Source organism: Quercus suber, unplaced genomic scaffold (genome assembly GCF_002906115.3).
Source record: "Quercus suber isolate HL8 unplaced genomic scaffold, Cork oak 2.0 scaffold_23, whole genome shotgun sequence".
Lineage (NCBI taxonomy): Eukaryota > Viridiplantae > Streptophyta > Magnoliopsida > Fagales > Fagaceae > Quercus > Quercus suber.
This window is the reverse complement of record NW_027069488.1, coordinates 692,134-700,505: the sequence shown is the minus strand read 5'-3', so window position 1 is coordinate 700,505 and position 8,372 is coordinate 692,134. Positions and strand designations below refer to the sequence as shown.

The 8,372-nt window shown below is 35.1% G+C and overlaps 1 pseudogene; it reads right to left on the bottom strand.

Annotated features, from left to right (window-relative positions):
- LOC111982933 (pleiotropic drug resistance protein 3-like) lies at nt 1-5,996 on the bottom strand (annotated as a pseudogene).
- Between the last annotated feature and the right edge of the window lie 2,376 nt (nt 5,997-8,372).

Genomic DNA, 8,372 nt, shown 5'->3' with positions numbered 1-8,372 from the left:
TAGCTTCTAATGTATAAATCTCATACAAACATAAGTTTAACTTGTTCAATTACAATAGATTTTACAAAAACACAACAAATTTACATAGCATCATTGATTACTTAAATGATCGGCACATTAGTTACAAGAAGGCTTGTTGATTGTGTACAACATCTCCAATCCTCCATGCGAACAATAAAAAATTTACCTACGCTGAAAGTTTAACTGTGATATAAAATATGCAAACAAGGAAGCAAAAACAAGGGGGAAGGCAATGAGAACAATCGCCACAAGAGATAATTGATCATGGTGAAACCCAAAGTAATCTTTTAAGAAGGCCACAACAGTTTTGGTTTCTCCAAATACCATGATGTCCTTATTTATATCTCCACATTGTGAAGTAAGCAATCCATTTAGCGACCAAGATGTAGGAGTAAGATAATACAACCAAATCCACCATTTCAGAATTTGCTGCAAGAGTAGGACAACATAATCAGTTCAACTATATATTTGTAAGTTTTCATAATCACACACACTATGGCCTCAATAGAGACAGAGTCTGGCAACCTTACCGGTTCAGGAATAAAAAATCCAGTAAAAAGGTTGAATGCTGTGTAGAATCCCGAGGACAAAATTGTAGCTACCGTGTAGTTTGGTGTGAATGAAAAAAGTAGCATTCCAAGATAATTGTAGAACAGCAAGGAACAAAATGTGACATAGAAGTACCAGGAAACCTTATAAGCTGACCCATAATATCCAATCATTTGATATATGATCATCACAAATATGACAGTTTCAATGAAGAGATAGGGAACTTTGACTATCACCTACAAAATTAGTATCCATCACTTTATAAGCTGAAAAAAAAAAAGGAAAAACAAGTGGCCCTATCAATATCTTAACTTTGCCTCTCTCTTTCTCTCTTCCCTTCCTTTTTTGAATCAATGGTGATAGTATACTACACACGTGGCATTAACAAGTAAAACATATACAGCAAAGAGGCCATAAATTTCTCATGAACATGTTTGTTAAACAGCCCCATATTCCACTGTGTATTCATGTTGTCACTATCAAAGATCTAGCAAGTTTTACCATACATAAAATTGACTTCATTTTAGTTTACAAATAATATCTTGAAATCAAATCTACACTAAATTCAATCAGTTTCAAAGAAAATTATACCTGTGCAAGTGAATAAGCCCATGAAGAGTACATCTCTGCCAATTTTTCCCGATGCATAATAGTTCGCTCTGTAGCAACATATGGTAGGACTTTTGAGCAGTTACTCATGCCCAAGAAGATCACAGCTGAGTACATTGCCCCAAATATATTGAATACATTCTGTTGGTTATTTCCGCAAGTAAAATAATAGTCAAGTCTTTTATCATGTAGAGAAATTTATATATCTTACAAATATAATCTTTCTTAAGCAAAGTGAAGATCTACAATTGTAAGAATCATGTTTAACATACTTCATAAGTGGCACTCTCATTGTAGTCTCACACTACAAATTTGATTTGTCCAAGGTCACTATTACTAGTAGTTATCACATGATGTAAACATTTTTCTAAAGAGAGTGGAAAACTTAAACATATTAAAACTTTTTTTTTTTTCCTTGGTTCCAAAATTGTACCCCAAAATTTAACGTTGATATAAGTGCAAATACGATACGCATCAAGTTGTATACAGGACTCCTCTAATAAGCCAAATGTTGTTTCCATAGGCAAGATTTGAACTGTCCCCAACCATTTTGTGAAAAGAGGGTAGGAAAATATAGATCTCTTGAACCAGGAGGTGGACTACTCAACTGCCTTACAAGCTCCTTGTTTCTTCTGCAAATGGGATAATAGTAGTAGTCACATTCGAAGTATTAAAAATGCCAATACATGTCAAATGTAGATCATTCATCTTAAGGACACTATTTTACTCCACACCGACACAATAGATGGCTTTAAGAGAGATTAGCACAACCTTGATACCTTCTAACCTACATTCAGACACATACACATAAACACACACACACACACACACACACACACACACACAGACCTACCTAAACTCCGTTACAATTGAACGCTAATTAAGTGAATGAACAAATTGAGTTTGAAATGGTCAGCATGGCCAAAGTAGAAGGTTGTAAAGAAAATAAAGATTTTTTACTGATATCTCACACACATTGGTTGGCTCAAAATAAGCAAACCAAGGCAAAGTTTCTACTTGAAATTTAGCAAAAAGCTTGTTAGGAATAGTTTACACTAAATTCACCTTCAATATGGTCAATGTGGCTACAACTCTGACACATAAAAACCACCATAACAGATTGCATATTCTAATAACTCGAGAATTTGGAAAGAGAGAGATCCACGTAATACAAATACAACATGTCCGTTCTAAGCCCTGACCTGTCTCACAACAGATAGTCATATTTTCTATTTTATGCCATATACTTTTAGATCCCAATAATTGAGTTTGTTCCCATTGAGGTCGCATAAGGAAGGAAAATTATAATACTGGGCCACCCAATGCTTTTCAAAACAGATGCCAAGCAAATTGTTTGCTTCTTTTGATCTTATTATCTGACATTAGGAATAAGTATGATAGAATTCAGCATCATCAAAGTTACTTTTGAAATAGAAACACATTATTTGGCATTATGTGACATCAAAACTAACGACAATCGTAATTGAACTTAGCAACTCACTCATATAAAGCAAATTCCCTGTACTTCAGAGCAAAATCTATGCCAAGTTTTACTTCTGCAGATGTAGAAGTGACGTCTAACATCCATGCTGCCAAATTGTAATTATTTCTAATCTTGGGAACTCTAGGAATACTCTGTCAGAATATAAGTTGAGTAACAAGAAGATTTATCCACTTAATTTGTTGAAGAAAATAGTATTACTAAAAGAAGATGAAAGAGGAAAATGCAGAGGATAAATGTATTGTTACAGGAACAGAGTAAATCAAGTGTCCACCAGTTTTAGAAGAATTAACTGCAAAAGCAAGAGAAGCATGGGATAAGTAACGCTACTTGAATGCTCTCCTAGTTGTCCAGTGTAAATCAAGTGTCCACCAGTTTTTAGAAGAATTAACTGCAAAAGCAAGAGAAGCGTGGGATGAGTAACTCTTCAAGATACAATACCATCCAACACTAGGTCTCATATTCTCTTTTTGGGTAGCAGGTTGGAATGGAGCTTATATAATTGTAATCTGGTTGCTCCACAATGGAGTGCATTATTTTCTCCATTGTAGCCAAAAGTAAAACCTCTTAGGCCTCTACTTAGCTCTCCAGTACTTTTGCATTTATTCCTAAGATTAATAGCACTCCTAGAAGCAATGGAGCACCACTTCTTGTTTTCAAAAGTAAATACTATTTACAACTTTAATTTTAAAATGTTCAAAAAATAGTATTTTTTTTTACCTCATCAAATGCTTCCAATATGTCAATACTTGGTTGGTGGATGGTACAAACAATTGTTCTTCCTATCTCAGCTGCATTCTTCACAGCTTGCATGACAATTGTAGCTACTCTTGCATCCAATCTAGTTGTTGGTTCATCCATGAAGATAATAGAGGGGTTTGCAACAAGCTCCACAGCTATTGTAAGCTGCTTGCGCTGCTTATTTGATAGACCAGTAACGCCAGGTATGCCTACCAAAGCATCCTTTATTCCATCAAGCTCAATGGTCTCCAGGACTTCATTTACAAATTCCTGCATGACATGCCACAGCAAATCTGACAAATTATTATCTCAGTGATGAATATAAAACCAAATCTTTGATTGATGTCAGTGCCTGGAGAACTTACAGCTTTAGTTTTTGAATCTATCGGAGGAGATAGTCGTAGCCAAGCAGAATATATCACTGATTCTTCAACTGTCATCTGAGGAGAATGTATATCTGTTTGTTCACAATAACCAGACACCCTATCAAATGTTTCTTGGACCTTGGGATACCCTCCAATCTTTATTTGCCCTTCAATTTAGCCACTGGTCTTTCTTCTTGCTAGGACATCCAGAAGAGTTGTTTTACCAGCTCCACTGACGCCCATCAATGCTGTAAGAAAACCAGGCCTCAATGCACCCATAATATCAGAAAGAATTTGGAGTTTTTAGTTGGTGAATCCATTTTCTCTCATTTCCTGGAAGCCAAAAAGAAAAGATAAAGACAGGAATTAACATAATAGATCACAGCTATCATTCTAGCAACCACCAGAAACTTATATGATGTTAAATGTGATACCAAGGGGGTATCAACATAGTACTGCACATCTTGAAACGCTACTGTTAAGGGTGTAAAAGGTAATCCCCTCCTACCTGTTAATTAACACAAGAAACTCATTAAAAAAGGAGAAATATTGCCATACCTTTATTTGGTTCAATACTAGTCTGTGGAGAGGTAATGATTTGAAGAATAAGCAGAAGAACAATAAAATCGATCAAACCTTTCTTTGTTTCAATACTAGTCGGTGGAGGAGAATTTCTAGACTTTTTGTCCCGATGGTTACCATCATGTGAATCTTCACTTCCTTGTATTTCAGAGAGCTTTTCATGTGAGATAATAGCACGAGATGATCCAGGAGCTGAATGTTTATTAAACGAGGATGAATAAACATCTAGCTATTGTTTCATTCCTGTTTAGTTAAAATATAATAAAAATTAAGACAAACTTACACTTCAAGAAGCTTAACGCCAAGATGTATCCAATGTTGAATACTATTGTGAATACAAATAGGGCACCCAGTGATATCCAATAAAGATATCCGTCAAAGTATAGCCCTCGGCTTTTAAGTATTTCTTGCCCTATTGTAGCGTTTGTGGAAAGCATCTATAGACAAGAAAGGAAAGTAAACTTAGTAGGTAAGGCATTTATTTACTCAGGATGTTAATGTCAAAGTTATTTGTAGAAATGGCAGACAATTAGAAGGTTTATAGCAGGAGTATTGGTGCACGTGCCTTGCATCTAAAATTAGTGGCATACTAGCTAGTATAAGCACATAATCTGTAGTCTACAAGGTTTGGTTGTAATTGAAATATTCACTACTTTAGTTTCTAGTGTATAAGGCTAGCTAAGATTTGTTAAGGAAGAATTATTGGTCAAGAATCAAAAAAATTGATCTGAGATGACTAATACAATTAATAAGTGATATTACAAGAAAATCTATTGAAGTTACAGTGCTTTAGAAGTAATGAAGCCCCGACACAACATTATGACTTACTAGCTAATATTCTAAAAGAAGGCAAAAGTGGGTGGAAGTAGTTAGTGAAAAATTATTTTTGAATTTGCATAAGCTAAGAAAAAATTGGCTAAGATTAGAAAAGGCAGAAGTGGGTGGATGGAGATATTGAAGAAGGATTTGAACTTCCACACTCCAAGAAAGGTTTGGCTCTTCAACTTTATATGTTGTAACAGGAAATAAGATTTATATTGTTGGGACAAAAGTTTGAGATTCAAATTAAAATAACACACATAAATAAAGACAAATAATTAGTGAGGACATTATTGAGAATTTATCTGATTGGATTTCATTGTTGATCTCTTTGGAGGAGCCGTAAAATCACTAGGTCTGCCCCTTGCTCATGAGCAGTTGTATCCACATAAAATAGACAGGATTTTTTGGTAAGCAATGAGAGACTCACCTTTTGCCATCGTGGGGCAAGAAATTCATTCAAAGAAAGGCCTAATTCTCCATATGTCAGGGGAGAAACACAGAAACCCCACTTCAACCAAACAGGCATAGAAGCTGCAACAAAAAGCACAGGTTTGCTGATCCTCTCAACTGGTTATCTTAGAATGAGATTGGAGAAGAGGTATGATAACCTTAAGTTGAGTGATAATGAAGCCACCAAATACAAACTGTAAAAATACTGCCAAACTACCAACAGTCATGGCAGAAGTATGAGTCCGGAAGACTAAAGCCAGGAAACGAAACATGGATAATGAAGATAAGTGCACTGCGAAAAGAAGAATGAACTGGCAGAAGAACCTAAAAACACAGAAAATTATTAGTCATAACAAAAAGAAACTGAGACTGCTTTTGCACTTTCATTCCAAATTTTTGACAGCTATATAAATTAATGGCTAACTTCATTTATTTTTACTAGACAAGAAAGATAAAGTAAACATTGATTTCTATAAAAAAAAAAAAAAAAAAGATAAAAAATCTTTATAACAAGAACACTAATTGATGAACCAAAAATAGGGGGAAATGCACAAGTAAATTTACAAATTTTCATGTCAAGTGCACCTTTTGGCCTCAGGACTATATCCAATTACATAATAAGTAAAAGATGTCCAAACTAGAGATTCCACAAATGAAAGTGGAACCTTTAAAACACTTGCTGGGATTGCATATGCCCAAGCTGGATAAAAACAGAATTCTTTTTATTTGTAGAATACTTCAAGCCTTTGAAGAGTCATGGCCAACTCTGGAAGTCCGTCAACAAGAAGGATGTTAAGAGAATAAAACAGGGCACCCATATAGTAATTTGCATGAAGAACGTCAATATCCATCTGAGTCTATAAAAATACAGTCACTGTGATACATGCAATGATAAAAAGCTGCAGATAGAAGAGACCAAAGTGAGTTTCAGATTTGCAGGGCCTTTGACAAAGGAAATAAAGAACATGACTGCAAAGGGAAGAGTGAGAACAGGTTTTAATGCAAAAGTAAATTTCCTAACCTGAGTTGTTTTGAAGATATATATGAAGGAATTCCTTTTCATAAGAAGAATCTCCCTTGACGCACATACTCTAAAAAGTTCCCACTTAGAAAGAGAATACACACTAAAGGAAAGAGCGTCCTTATGGCTTTGGGATTTATCATATGGCTCCGAGAGCTCCTCATCTAGCTTCTTTCCATAAGGAGATTCCTTGAACTTCCTAGAGAACATATCAATTGAAACATAACTGTAAGGTACTTCCATGTGATACCAGTACTGTGCTTGATCTTTTCTAGAGATAACCTGCATAAAGATAGGACAAAGTTGTTCAGAGAAACAAAAAAAAAAAAAAAACAAATATAAGGCTTTTATGCACTTACCTCTTGGACAAAATCAGCAACCCCTTTCCTCTCTGGACACCTAAAACCCCAATCCTCAAAATATTCTAGAACATGATCACGTGGACCATGATAAACAATCTTCCCTTCTGACATTAAAATAAGGTCATCAAAAAGATCAAAGGTTTCTGGTGCTGGCTGAAGAAGTGAAACCAGTACGGTAGCATCTGTGATATGCGCCATCTGCTGAAGACAGGTAACAATTTGAAATGCAGTGGAACTGTCTAAGCCATTCGTTATTTCATCCATAAACAGGGCTTTTGTAGGACCTACAATCATCTCTCCTGCCAAATTTTAATTTAAGCTGAAATTGGGATTTAGCTATCTCAGTAACACTAGTAAATAACAGAACAAATATCATTCTATTATTCAAACTACCTGTAGTCAATCTTTTTTTCTAACCACCAGAGATACCTCTCCTCATGGCATTTCCAACTAGAGTGTCAGCACAGATATCAAGTGCAAGAATCTGAGAAGCCAAGGCAGCAATAGACATAAATTGGTATTCATCCGTATAGGAATTACAAGGTACAAGCTTTTCTTTCAGCTTAGTTAAAAGAGAGTGTCCTTTAATATGTAATCTGTTTGAAGGGTTCCTTTTAGTCCTTTGATAGAAATTGCCTGTCAGAGAAAATGGTAAGATTAATATAGCAAAATATAACTTATGAATACCATCAAGAGGTAGGAACAGAAGAATATCATAGAATGACATGACCGTGGTGCACAATGCTTTAAATGAACTCACATAATAATTATTGTACCTAAAGATACTAGAGTTTTGTAACTTCAATCAATAGCTGCACTAACTTTACTATGCTGCACATTGCTTTACTTTGACTTGCATGATAATGCACACGTAGAACCTAGGATTGCAATGTTACATTTTCTAATAAAGGAACATGTTCAAATACATTGTGTGCACTATCAAATTTGCAAACAAGGTGTATGTTGAAACAAAGAGACAGAGAAATTAAAGAGTAAAACTATTCTGAAAGAATCTGCTTATTCTCTGTATTTCTGTATATATTGGTACTGTTCAAGGAAGTATATATATAAATATGCCAAAGTAATGTTCCTAAATTTTAGTTACAATCAAGGGCTAATATGTGCCAAATAAGATACACCAATAACATGTGCTAAATGTGATAACATGATAAATGAGTCTATACGCTAACATCTCGCCCCATACTCAAGGTGGTTTGAAGGAAACCGTCTTTAGTTTGAAGATGCGAATTGGATGATCAAACTCTTACACATTTCTATGTCTTTTGCTATGGCTATGATTGTTTCCATGTACAGCAGAGAATTTCCTCAGAGTAAGGGGATTCAGCCTC